General features: G+C 36.7%; 1 long non-coding RNA gene across 1 annotated transcript; it reads left to right on the forward strand.

The window, feature by feature from the left end:
* The first annotated feature begins 12012 nt into the window (after positions 1–12012).
* On the forward strand, positions 12013–12484 carry LOC133717258 (uncharacterized). The gene is made up of 2 exons (XR_009849492.1): positions 12013–12178; positions 12304–12484. It is a non-coding gene; the product is annotated as an uncharacterized LOC133717258 (long non-coding RNA).
* The last annotated feature ends 278 nt before the right edge of the window (positions 12485–12762 follow it).

Genomic DNA, 12762 nt, shown 5'->3' on the forward strand with positions numbered 1-12762 from the left:
ACAAGATACTGCATGGAGGGCCATGGTTTTATAGAAATACCATGCTAGTGCTTGGAGCGTACGATGGGATTGATTCGATGGCTAATATCCCTCTGAATCTGGTAGGATCTACCATTGATCGTGTTATTCGGCTAGATCAAACCGCCTTATTTCATAAGGAAGAAGAACAACGTGTTTTATGAAGTCCGGCGGCGTGTTAGGGTTTGGAAGATGTTTGAGTTCTCGCCTGTGGTGGTGCCGGAGCTATCGTTCATCTATGAAAAGGTGAAGGGATTCTGTCATAGCTGTGGTTTCTTTGACCATGGAGAAGCAGGTTATGATGGTTTTTTGATGAAGGAGAAAGACGATATTATGGCACAGATGCAATCGGCGGTTCTGGCTGAGTTGTCTCTGTCGAATAGCTAGAATTAGCCTTGGACTGAGGAGGTAATTAAGCAGGCCGCTCTGGTGTGGCTGCAGATGATTGAGCCGACTCCAACTCGAAGGGATACAGACTGTGGTGGAGAGTGTTATGCCGCCACCGTTTTTGTCGGTGGTGGGTGATGGAGAGCACAGGGTGAATCTGTTGGCTTTTTTGGAGAGTTGGAATGCTCGGTTGCCAAAACAAGCCGGTCATGTGAATGGAGGAAGCATGCTTCCTCATGCTTCCTCTGTCGGTTATCAAGCTCTCTAGGGCGGAGGGTAGGGTGGACATAATGGTTGTGGAATCGGGCCCTAGCTCGGTGCTGGGTGTGAAAAGAAAGCCGATGGAGATGCTGGGATGCATTGGTAAGAGGTATGGGTCTAATCCTGAACCCTTGCTTCAGGTGGATGATGGTATGCAGCTTGTCTTGCAGCATAAGCATGGAAAATTGGTAGTATCGCCACGAAAGAAGAAGCTAGGCAGGCCTAAGGGAAGTAAGAATAGGCCTAAATGTGCTAGAGTTCTCGAGAAGGACCTGCAGGGGAAGAAGGCTAAGAAGTGGAGCCTTTGTGATAGCAACACGAAAATCCAAATTCATGTTGAGGAGGAGGTGGGTGGAAATGATAAGCTTGATCAGATGGTGGAGGTATCAAAAGAGGGTGGAGAGGTTGGGGATGCTGGTGCATCCTCCTCCTCTACCAATAATATTTAAATTTCATTAGGGTCGCAAAGCCTAGGTGCTCCGTTGTTATATTTATTTAAACTGCTTATGAGTTTTCTAGGTTTTGTCAGAATAAAGGTGCGTGAATTTCCTTAAAAGGTGGGTGTACCCGGGAGTGCGAGGTTCTGTTTTTTTTTAAATAGGTCATTTGGATGTCCTAATGGACGGCTCTGTCTGTCAGCCCCTCAAGGGTGTGTCGTTTCTAGTATTGCTTGCTGGATTTATAATATTGGATGACCTATATCGATTCAAAAAAAAAAAAAAACTTTTTATGTTTCAATTTAAGAATCTATAACTAAAATAATCAACATTGGACTACGTGAATTATTGATTTGTCATTCCCTTTGTGAGGTGATATTTAAAAATTGGTAAACAAGTTACTAACATTATTGGTTTTTTATTCATTGAATTTTTGGATCTATTTCTAGTTTAGTTTTGCTATTTTAATGCTTATACTTGTTACTCCTCAAACTTTTGCCTGAAAAACAGTTTAGTCTCTCGCCTTTTAAATTAAACTGGATAGTCCTTATTCTCTCTAATTCTCACACAACAGGTCTTCAACAGACCTAAATTGACTATTATACCCTTATTCATCTTTTTTTCAATTTTTTTTTTAAATTTTTCTCTCTTTTTATTTATATATTTATTCTCTCTCTCTCTCTCTCTCTCTAGGTCTGGATCGAAAGGAAACCTCTCTCTCTCTGAAAAAAGCAAACCGACAAGTTCTTCCACTTCCTCCTCCCCCCTCTCTCTGTAATTGCCTTTTAAATTAATGAAAGAGCTGAGAGAAAGAAGTATGAAAAAATAAAAATAAAGAGAGAAAAATTTAAAAAAATTGAAAAAAAGATGAATGAGGGTATAATAGTCAATTTAGGTCTGTTGAGGACCTGTTGTGTGAGAATTAGAGAGAATAAGTGCTATCCAGTTTAATTTAAAAGGCGAGGGACTAAACTGTTTTTCAGGCAAAAGTTTGAAGAGTAACAAGTATTTAATCCTTTTCTAATTAAGAGGTATTTTTGATAATCACAGCAAGTGGTTCAGTGCAATAGATGCAATTGGTTCTCTTATGAGAACATTCAAGATGTGGAACCCCCACATCCTGGGTTCGTATACTGGGTTGATTTAGTATTGTTTATTGAATTATAAATGTGTAAACGTGATTAGGGAGAGGCTACAATGCCCCATTGGCCATCCGAGCCCCCAACAGATTAATTTCTGGACTTAAGAAGTTTTTGGGATACAACAAACAATCCGAAAGGAGGGTGTGATAAAAAAAAGTAGGATTAAATACTTGTTACTCCCTGTACTTTGCTGCTGAAAACAGTTCAGTCCCTCACCTTTTAAATTAAACAGGTTAGTTCTTATTCTCTCTAGTTCTCACACAATAGGTTTAAAATGACCATTATACCCCTCACTTCTTTTTTTTTCTCTCTCTTTTTAGTTTTTTAATTTTTCTATATATATATATATATATATATATATATATATATTTTTTTTTTCTGCTTCTCTCTCTCTCTTGGGATTGGGGATTCTCGGCCATGGCCTCCATGACAAGACCCACAAATGCTCCAATGACTCTGCAGCTCCCCGCTCCAGTTCCCCAACCCCAATTCCAGCTCCGACCAGCCCAGCTTCGATCCCATTTCCAACCAACCTGCCTCCCCCGAGCTCCACTCCCAACCCACCACTCAAACCCCCAATCTCTCACCCTCCTCTGCCTCTTCTGCTCCACCGAATCCCAACCAAAAATCCTAACCCCCAAACCGGATCAGCATCTAACGCCCCACTCGATCCCCAAAATGGATCCGCCACCCCGACGACATGACCACCCCAAACGCTAAAACCCAGGAAGCTACGTCGGCTTCGGAGCCCAGATCCACTCAAGAACATTATCAGTAGATTAATCCGAGTCCAAATTCTGATACTCTATTACGGAAGTAGTTGCTCGACGCTCCGTGGAATTCAAATTCTGGTGCTCTATTACTGGCATCTTTCCCCGTCTTACTCCGATACTGTCGCTTCTGAGCACAATTGCACGCTGGAGTTGAGTGAAATGACCTCTTGCTCCTTGAATTTCAGTGAGACCTTATCGGACTCGGAAACCGCTGATTCGATAACTGCTTTATAACCTCTAATTACCTTCGCAATTCCGCTCTTTATCTTCAGCTTCAACTTTCTCTCAATGAAGCCTCTAATATCAGCTCCAGAATTAGACTCCACGCACGACGACTCAGAAGAGTTAACTTCGCCCCACTCCGGCAGTCGCTTTCTTCACCACCTTTCCTCTATAACTTGATCAAGGCCTCACTGTGAGCATTAGGTTTCTAAAACGAGTAAAGAATCGGAGAGATCTGGTTCGCCGCCGGCGAGATAGTTTCGACCGGAGCTTCTTCGTCTTCAGGTGAGGAGGCACCGTTTCGAGTCTTTGCATCGCTCGGATCGATCGAAATTTCATTTTGTAACGGAAATTTGATTTATGAAGTTTTGAATTTATGAGAGGAGAGTGTGAAAAGCTTTGAGGTTCTGTTCGGTTTAGAGAGAGAGAAGCAAAAAAAAAAAAAAAAAAGGAAGTAAGGGTATGATAGTCATTTTGGACCTGTTGTGGACCTATTGTGTGAGAATTAGAGAGAATAATTACTAACCTGTTTAATTTAAAAGGTGAGGGACTGAACTGTTTTCGGCAGCAAAGTACATAGAGTAACAAGTATTTAATCCAAAAAAGTATTTTAATAAAAAGAAAAAGGTTTGTTTTTCAACATACTTTACTGTTACCCTTCATCTTCAAGCACAAATAGAAACATTGAAAATGCATAAAAAGAGATTCAAGAATGAAAAGTGATGAAAAATGGAATACAAAAACCACCTTTAATAAATAAGGATAATTTTACCCATTGAAGCAGTCAAGCAGATACAGGAATTGGCAGGAGCGTTTGTAGCTCTCTTTTTCCGTTGTCCTACATAAAATTTGAATTCATGACATCTTCTTTTGGTGATGATTAAGATTAACCATTTCTTATGGCCAATTCTAAGAAATTACTAATAAAAGGCCCTACACTACATAGGCAAACAAACCCCTATTTAGGGCACTTAAAACAGTTAAATTTACATATAATTGAAGTAAAGAGAAAAAATTGAAAGATGAATGTATTGTGAGGATGTGTGTGCGCGCGCGCGCGCGCTTCAATTTCAAGCATATTGGGTTTGCTAATGACGGGTGACAGGTAACATGAAATCTTTTCAAATTACCACTTGGCATGTATGGTTGTTTCTACACAGAAAATCTCAAAAAATCCTGTTAGTGGTGTGTAAGGGTCTTACATAAAGTGCGGAAGCCAGTAGTCATCACTCTTTAGCGATCAATTCAAAATTTTCAAATATGTGTTTATGGCTTCACAGTAACTCTGTGGACAGCCACCCAATACTTTGTGGAAAAAGTGTCTTGTTAAACCATGGCATAGTAGCAAATCAGGACCAAGAAGTACCATTCACCACCTGAAATTTTTGCCTAAACAAAATGAGTAGACAGTTTTGTGCATTACAGAACATAAAGCCGGCCTAACTGATGGTCGTGAGCACCCTGGCAACTTCCTATGAACCTCCTCCACCTGGGGTGCTGTCAAAATCAATTAGGTTTTGGAAATGCAATCAGTTTTGACGATTGACGGTTCCAACAGTCATCGAAAAAAATTAATTATTCTGTCCTAGGGCACAGAAGAAGTCTATTTTCCAATTTGCCTTGGTCTTTAATCTCTTTGAGAATTTTAGATAACTAGTCGATTATCACTTAATATCTTCTCTTCCGATTTGGTGGATTGATGCTACTTCTTTTCATTTCTTCTTTATTCAAAAAGAAAAATCTTTTGATGCATGCCCTGTACCTCCTCGCCATTTCTTGAACCTGCCCTTGAATTTGTTATGCATTTCAACACACTTGGCTTCTACAGTTCTACGTCCACTATTAAGAAAAGAAGAAAAATATATAGATCACATGTCTTCATTCACTCGCTAAAATGGATCATGGAATTAATCTTATAAGCAATAATTTTTGTATTTCTTAAATTTTATTTAAGGTGAAAGTAAAGTATTTGATGAGACATATGAATTAAATATTAAAACATCAATGTTTTTGAATTTGTTTATTTAGTAGGCCTCAATCATCATTATTACTGATTAATTTATTTTGACTCCGCTGTTGATTAATACAGAAGAATCACATTATCACATACACGGATTTTCCGCGCATTGCTTTTGTATAATTTTAGTTTAATGTTTGATTCTGGTTTTTTATATATGCAGAATCCATATAACCCCCCCACAACCAAAAGATATCTGAAAACAGCGGGAAACAGATAATGGTATGATAATGACATGTTGCAGAAAGCAAAAATTTTCAAAATCAAAATCTTAAAAGATATTAGCCGATTAATTTGACGTCATGAAAAAGTTCACTTTCATGGCCAACAAAGACGATCTTCATTCTTCAACTACAAGTTGAGAGAGAGAGAGAGAGAGAGAGAGAGCCTTCATATTCATGTCCTAATTTCACTGTTTCGATGGACCCTGTTGGTGCTTTAAACTTCAAAGCCACTACTATGATGATTCCATCGCCACTTTCTTTCTCTCTCTATCTCTCTATTCAGTACTGGAAAATTGTACTCGATCAGCTTTCGTCATGACATCACTTTTCCAGTTCCATCACCTTCTTTATTTTCAATAACGGTGCCTTATGATGATCCCTTCGATCAATTCCTCGAAATTTTAAGTGGTGCTGGTGGTGGTGTTGTGAAATACTGAAATATACCCTTCGTCACATTCTTGAGTGAAACACATTCTAAGGATACCATCATTCATAGGGGGGGCAAGCAAAATATCTTTCCACTACAAATATCTTTGCTTTACAAGGAAAATCACGTTTTCCATTTCATTTTCAAATATTTTTGAAATGTTATAGACCCGGACTTTCTGTCATCTTGTTTTTGTAAGAACGGATCTAATTGTCTCTACAAATAGAGTATATGATGTATCAATAGATTACCCAATGAAAATAAAGAATTATATACCAACTTTTGTGTGATTTGATAAGTATTTATAGTTGAAACTATAATCAATTTAGAAGTAAGAAAAGTGTTTTTAGAAGCATATCCCTATAGTATTGTTGCCTAAAAACTAACTAAAACTGCTTCATATAGTCTATAGAACTATAGAATCACTTCATAGGTGATTCTTCTTTCTTCAACTTGTGCTTTCCAGTTTCATTCAGGAGATTCATTTGTATTTAACTTATATGGTGCCCGTACTTCTAATCAAAGGCCCATTTAGAAGATAAAGTAAAACACGTTTCAACTTCTTGCTTTTGATTTTGAAAAAAAAACCCACTTGGATAATGGTCAAAATGTCAAATATCATAATCAAAACACTCCTTGGAACATGATTCCTGCATATTTAGGAAGAGGATTGTATGCACTGACACTGCACTTACACTGACGAATATTATAATACTAAGAAACAATCTCAGCCATTAAAATGTGGGGTCCGTCATCTATGTAATCTAAACCATCCGTATACGCTAACTTTTCATTACCAGTCAACGTCTATTTTGAAGAGATTGAACCAAAAAAATAAACTAGTCAAGGAAGTAAAATTTATTAAAAAGGTAAACCAGAGTAAGAACTGGAATTAAACCAACACGAGGGATTTAGGCTCAGCAGGCAGCGCCGTCGGGAGACCTCGTCGGGATCGAGGAGGAATTCCTGGGCATGAAGACTATTGATCATCGGGTCCTCAAATAACAAGGGGTCGATACGAATCCGGTGACGAGGGGTTCTGAGCTAGGGTCTCGTCGTCGACGGTGAACTAGTCGGGTAAGAGAGGCGAGAGGGTATGGGTCGGGTTTTGAGTTGAAACAGGGCTAGGTTTGGGATCTAGTGACGGTGATGGCTAGCAATTGTAATTGGGTCTGCTACTGATAGCCTAATTGGGTCTGATATTATCTGATGGATTGATACAGTCGGTGACGGAGAAGATCTGAAACCTCCGACTGAATTTTCATTTTTTAATTACGGCATTTCCATGGTTTTTATATAAGAGTGGGTGATATCTTATTGCCCCAGCTAATCAAGCATGGGAGAGTGGCTAAGGCATACTACTGCCATCGTTACTACGTGCGATCAAGCTACCTAGAGTTTCTGATTTTTTTTTTTTTAATTTAATGTTTTTAAGTTTTTGCTTTGATAAACTACTACTTAAACAAAACTTGGTGGGAATAATTTTTATAACCTACGTTGCTTATATGAAATTGATAAAGAATAAAAGATGCATGTTAATTGTTATTTTCAATTTTATACGTTTCAATAAGTTGTTATTTTTATTTTGATTGACCAAGTAGATCGAAATTAAAAATACAACGAAATTGACTGAATGTTTTACAACATGCATAAAATATTATAATCCTCTTATCAAATTGTCGGTTTCCCCTATATCGTACGTCTCGATGGGATTGCCTTTTGAGGAGTTTGATATATAATTATAGGGTTATGAAAGTAACTATAGTTGACCAAGTAGATTGAAGTCGAAACGAATACAATATTGGCTGAATTTTTACAATAACCATGAAAAATTATAATCTTCCCATCTAACGGTCAGTTTCTCTAAATTCATTTTCCACATTGCTATCGCTTTGGAAAAGTCTACTTAACTTCATATGCAATATACAAGTTATACAAAATTAGTAAACACATTGGTATTTCTTATTGCCGCAAAATCGGAATTGAAAAATTTATTTTCAACCATTCACAAGTATCCATGGAGTAGTTATATACATCGTGTGAAATTTTTGGCATAGTTCGTAGTCATTATGTCATCGGTCAATCAAGAGGTTATATATGTCATTTCGGGTTGACTACGTGGATCAAAATCGAAACTATAACAAAATTGGCTAAATTTTTTGTAACATGCATATAATATTCCAATCTTTTCATCTAACGGTCGATTTCTCTAATTTCTTATGTATTGATTGATGGGGTTGCTCATTGAAAAATTTAATTAAAAAAATATATGGTTATAAAGGTGATTTTAGTTGACCAAATTGAATGAATTTGAAACAAGAACGTCAAATTTAATGATTTTCAATTTCGCATTAATTGAAAAAATAAAATTAAAAATTAAAAATTTAAAGAAAAGGTAAATACATGGGTTGTGTCAAATTTATCGATTCAATTTTTTTTTTCTAGATTACGCAAAATATGAAAAAATATATACCTACTTTTTTCTTTGTGATTTCATCCGAAAAATTAATTCATTGCAATTTTGTTTCTCCTATGAATATATTATGGAAAAGATGAGTTTTCATGATTTTTTTTTCTAAAGAATCCATCTCCACTATTGAAATTAATATGCATGCGTTTTTTTTATTATTAACAAAATTATAATGTTAAGTAATGTGTAGTTTTGATCCAAAAAAAGAAAAGTAATGTGTAGTTTACTATAATCTTTTTACAAAATCCTTTAAAAAAAAAAAAAAAAAAAAACAGTTAAACCAAAATAAGTATGTGGTTGTAACTGGCTTCATAACAACCGTGTGCCCTCACCACTACGTCAACGCTTAGGGTTGATATAAATTTAATTCATTGAATTATAATTATTGCCACAATCCATCGACTGGTATCATAATTAGAAGTCGGAAAAACCATATCCGATTAAACCAGAAAAACTTCCTAGCACTCCTACATCCTCCACGGCCCTCGTATGTAGCTCTCAAATCTCACCATGGAATCTATACAATGAAGCATGACTTGGAGGTGAAAGTGATGGGCTGGATTGAATTCAGAGATCAGGCGACCCAAGTCCGGAGTCAGGTCGCAGTTTCTATAACGGACAGGTCGGGTTTGAAGTCGGATGTCAGTTTGGGTGAAGTGACAGGAGCGAGTTTCAACATATTGAAATTTGGAGGAGGAGAGACAGTAGTCATTCTTTTGGAAGTAAAAAATCTATTTTGGAGTTTGACTAACGTCTGACTTAGTAACACTAATGACCATGCACTGATGGTCATATGCATGTGTGATTGTGTGAGGGGGGTGAGAGGTTGTGATCAGAGCTGATCTTATTCGTATTCGAGGGCGGTGAGCAGTGACGGACCTAGAATTTTAATTTTGTAGGGGCAAGGTTTTTGGTCAATGAGAGATGTGAAAACAGTCAAAACACCAAACTAAAATATATGTATGTGAATAAATATAGAACAAATTAAAGCAGAGTTATCTAATAATAATTATGTGTTGCACCAGACAAGTACAATAAAATTTAAGAAATATATAATTAATTAATGTTGGGATGCCCTTCATTTTTATTAATTTTTTCATAGCATATATTTGTAAGTATATTAATTAAAAGTGACGGCAATAGCCTTCATTTGGGCATGAGGTGGGTCCGCCCATGGGGCAAGAGGTCATGGTTAAATTTATTTTTTACTTGGTTTTACTTTTTTTGTCTTGTCATCACTAACCCCTTCAGGACTAACAGAACCCCACTTTTTAACAGCCACGTGACTATCACATGGTCAGTGTAGTTGCACATAGGTGCATGGAATACACTCCCGCATATCTACCCTTTGTTACTTGCAAGTAAACCTTTTCACCATGATGATCCAAGTGAGTTTGAATTTCCAAGTATGGTACACAAATAAGCATAATTTAATCATCGGTTAATCTTATATATTATATATAACCCAACTACCCAACTGAATTCGAACAATTCTTAGATTCACCCCTAGGGTGAACGAGCATATTCACCTCCATTGTCAATTAATATACTTTCACTTAATAAATTTATAATCCAACGGTACATATCTTAAATAAGCCTTTAAAGATCATCTCTGTAAAAAATCAATCGAATCAGAAATCGTTTAATTATCTAATTGAATCAAACAAATGGATGGTTCTAACAACACTAACTACTATTACGATGAACCGTCCATGTATTTCATAGAAATGAATGACTAAAAGGTCTTCAATTTGATTGTTTTTTTACAGAGCTAATCTTTGTATTACGTTATACAACATGAATGGTCAGATTAGAAAATTATAAAGTTATTATGCCTTAATCACAAGAGAGAGTGAATATGCTCATTCACCCAAGGAGTGAGTGGGTGAACATAAGAATTGTTCTTTTCTTACTAGCTCTCATTGGAAATTATAGACCTTGTATGCCACCAACTCCATTACCATTAAGCAGCCTCTCTCTGCGACCTAATTTGTTTCCCAAGATATTCAACGAAGAAAATCAAGTGAAAAGTAGGTCTTGTAAATGTACGGATGATAAGCAATTAGAGCTATGTATCAAATGGGGTCTCAAATGCACTAAAAATCACATGGAGACAGAGAAGCTTTAATTTGATGATGACAATTGCTAGTGGAATCCATAGTGGTCTACTGGTCTTATCTCAACAGTGCCTGCTGATGTAACCTGTAGGGTAAGCTCGACGAGCCATAGAGATATTGTTAATTAATTATACATTGTCCTGATTAATCAAATATTGTTTGATTAAGATTGTCCTGATTAACTGCTTTAACAATGGTGGGGTTAAGCATAATTCACGGATAAGAGTGGTAATTAATATCATATTCTTGGATCTTGATGATCTACTATAGTGTACTACTAATCTACTATAATATATATCACCACAAGAATCAATCAAGAATCTTATATGGCCATGAAAAGAGCTGCATATATTGCTGCTTTAAGCTCGGGCAGTGCGTTGCTGATATATATTGTATTTAAACCCTATCATGTTTCTTGCAAGTATTTTGTAGTTTGTACAATCAGTAAAAAACTCAAGCAAGGACTTAGATTTTTTTTTTGACAACTTAGCAAGGACTTAGTTTAAAGATGTATATATTTAAAGAGCTCGGTTGTAATATTTTATTCAAAGAGCTTCTGAGTTTTCTAGGTTTTGTTAGAAATAAGGTGGGTGTACCCGGGAGTGTGAGGTTCTATTTTCTCTAGAATAGGTACTTTGTATGTCCTAAGGACGGCTCTTTCTGTCGGCCCCTCAGGGGTGTGTCGTTTCTGGTACTGCTTGCTGAATATTATAAAACTGGCTGACCTACTTCGATTAAAAAAAAAAAGATGTATATAAATGAGAGATTTAGAATTTTTTCTACCATATGAGCAAAAATAGAAAAGATTTCAAAGGAAATTTTATTTGGTGCGCACTTATCTCAATATATTTGAGACATTTGATCGAGTAATCTATCATACTTTCTTAAATTTTATAGTAATGTCAGACTACTGTTTTATTGGACTTATTTTTATGGTAATGTTGCATTTTAGGTTGCTTTAGAGTTTTTTAAGAATGACTTAATCTTGCCGTAGTCCAGCTTTTTGGTAAGCTATTTTTTTTTGTAATATTACCTACATATTATTAATGGATTGAGACCCGCCTTCTCTATCCAAAAATCCCTCACACGGTTTGCTTTAGTTAATCTACTGCCACACACACACATTCAATTAGCATACAGGCTAACTTGCATGTAGGGGTGGGCATAAAACCGAAGACACCTTAAAAACCGGCCGAACCGGACCGGTTTTTCCGGTTCAGTAACCGAACCGAAGAAAAGAGTAGCAGAAATGAGGAAAACCGGACCGAAACCGAGTAAACCCGGTTCGATACCGGTTTTCGTTGTTAGACCGACCGGTTTAAAACCGAACCGGCCGAATTTTTTAATATATATAAAAATAATTTTTTTTATGCGTTTTCAGTCTATCATTGGCTGAGAAACAGGTTTCACGTGCACCTGATCACACCAAATCCTCACTTTTCTCTCTAACCCTACATACTACACGATTGATTTCACTCATTCAGATCCTCTCTAACCCTTTGCGCCTCTCTCTCTCTCTCTCTCTCTCTCTCTCATTCTCTCACAGCAGCGTCGCACTATCCCCCTCTTACTGTCTCTCACCCTTGCAAGTAGTAGTGCTCCACGAAGCCACCGCGTCTGGATCTATCCCTACCACACCTGATAATCACCACCGACGTCAGCCGCATCAACACCAGATCTGAGGTACTTCTACTTAGGATTTGATTTTATTGATATCTGGTATTGCATATTTGCATGTGTGTTCGATGTGGGTTAATAATATATGATTCATGTTATGGGTTTTTGATTTTTGAATTTATGTATTGCAGGATATGGAATCATAGATCTGGAGGGGTTGAGATGAAGTTGGAAGTTTTTGTTTTTTCAATGCGATTTGGGAATTGAGAAGCTTTGTTTAATTTCTAACTTAATTTCGATTCTCAATTGTAATAATCTGCAACTAGTTTCTATTTGGGTTTGTCAAATCTTGATCTGGAGTTGACCTAGTGTTGTTTATTTCATTCTAATAGATCTAGAATTTTACTTTAGTGTTTTGAAAATTGAGTTGGTTTCTATGCGTTTATGTTTTTTTAGATACAAAGGTTTGGAAATGGGTTCTTCGTTTGTGATGAGAACAGATCTATAACGTGGAGTTCGATATGTAATGGACTTCTTATGTTATTCAGTTACTTGCAGATGCAAATTTTCGTGAAAATCCTTTGAAGCTTAGTGAATGTGTTGTGAAGATTAGTTGGTGATGAGGACTTTTGAAGATTAGTGAATGTCTT

The sequence above is a fragment of the Rosa rugosa genome, chromosome 1 (assembly GCF_958449725.1).
Source record: "Rosa rugosa chromosome 1, drRosRugo1.1, whole genome shotgun sequence".
Lineage (NCBI taxonomy): Eukaryota > Viridiplantae > Streptophyta > Magnoliopsida > Rosales > Rosaceae > Rosa > Rosa rugosa.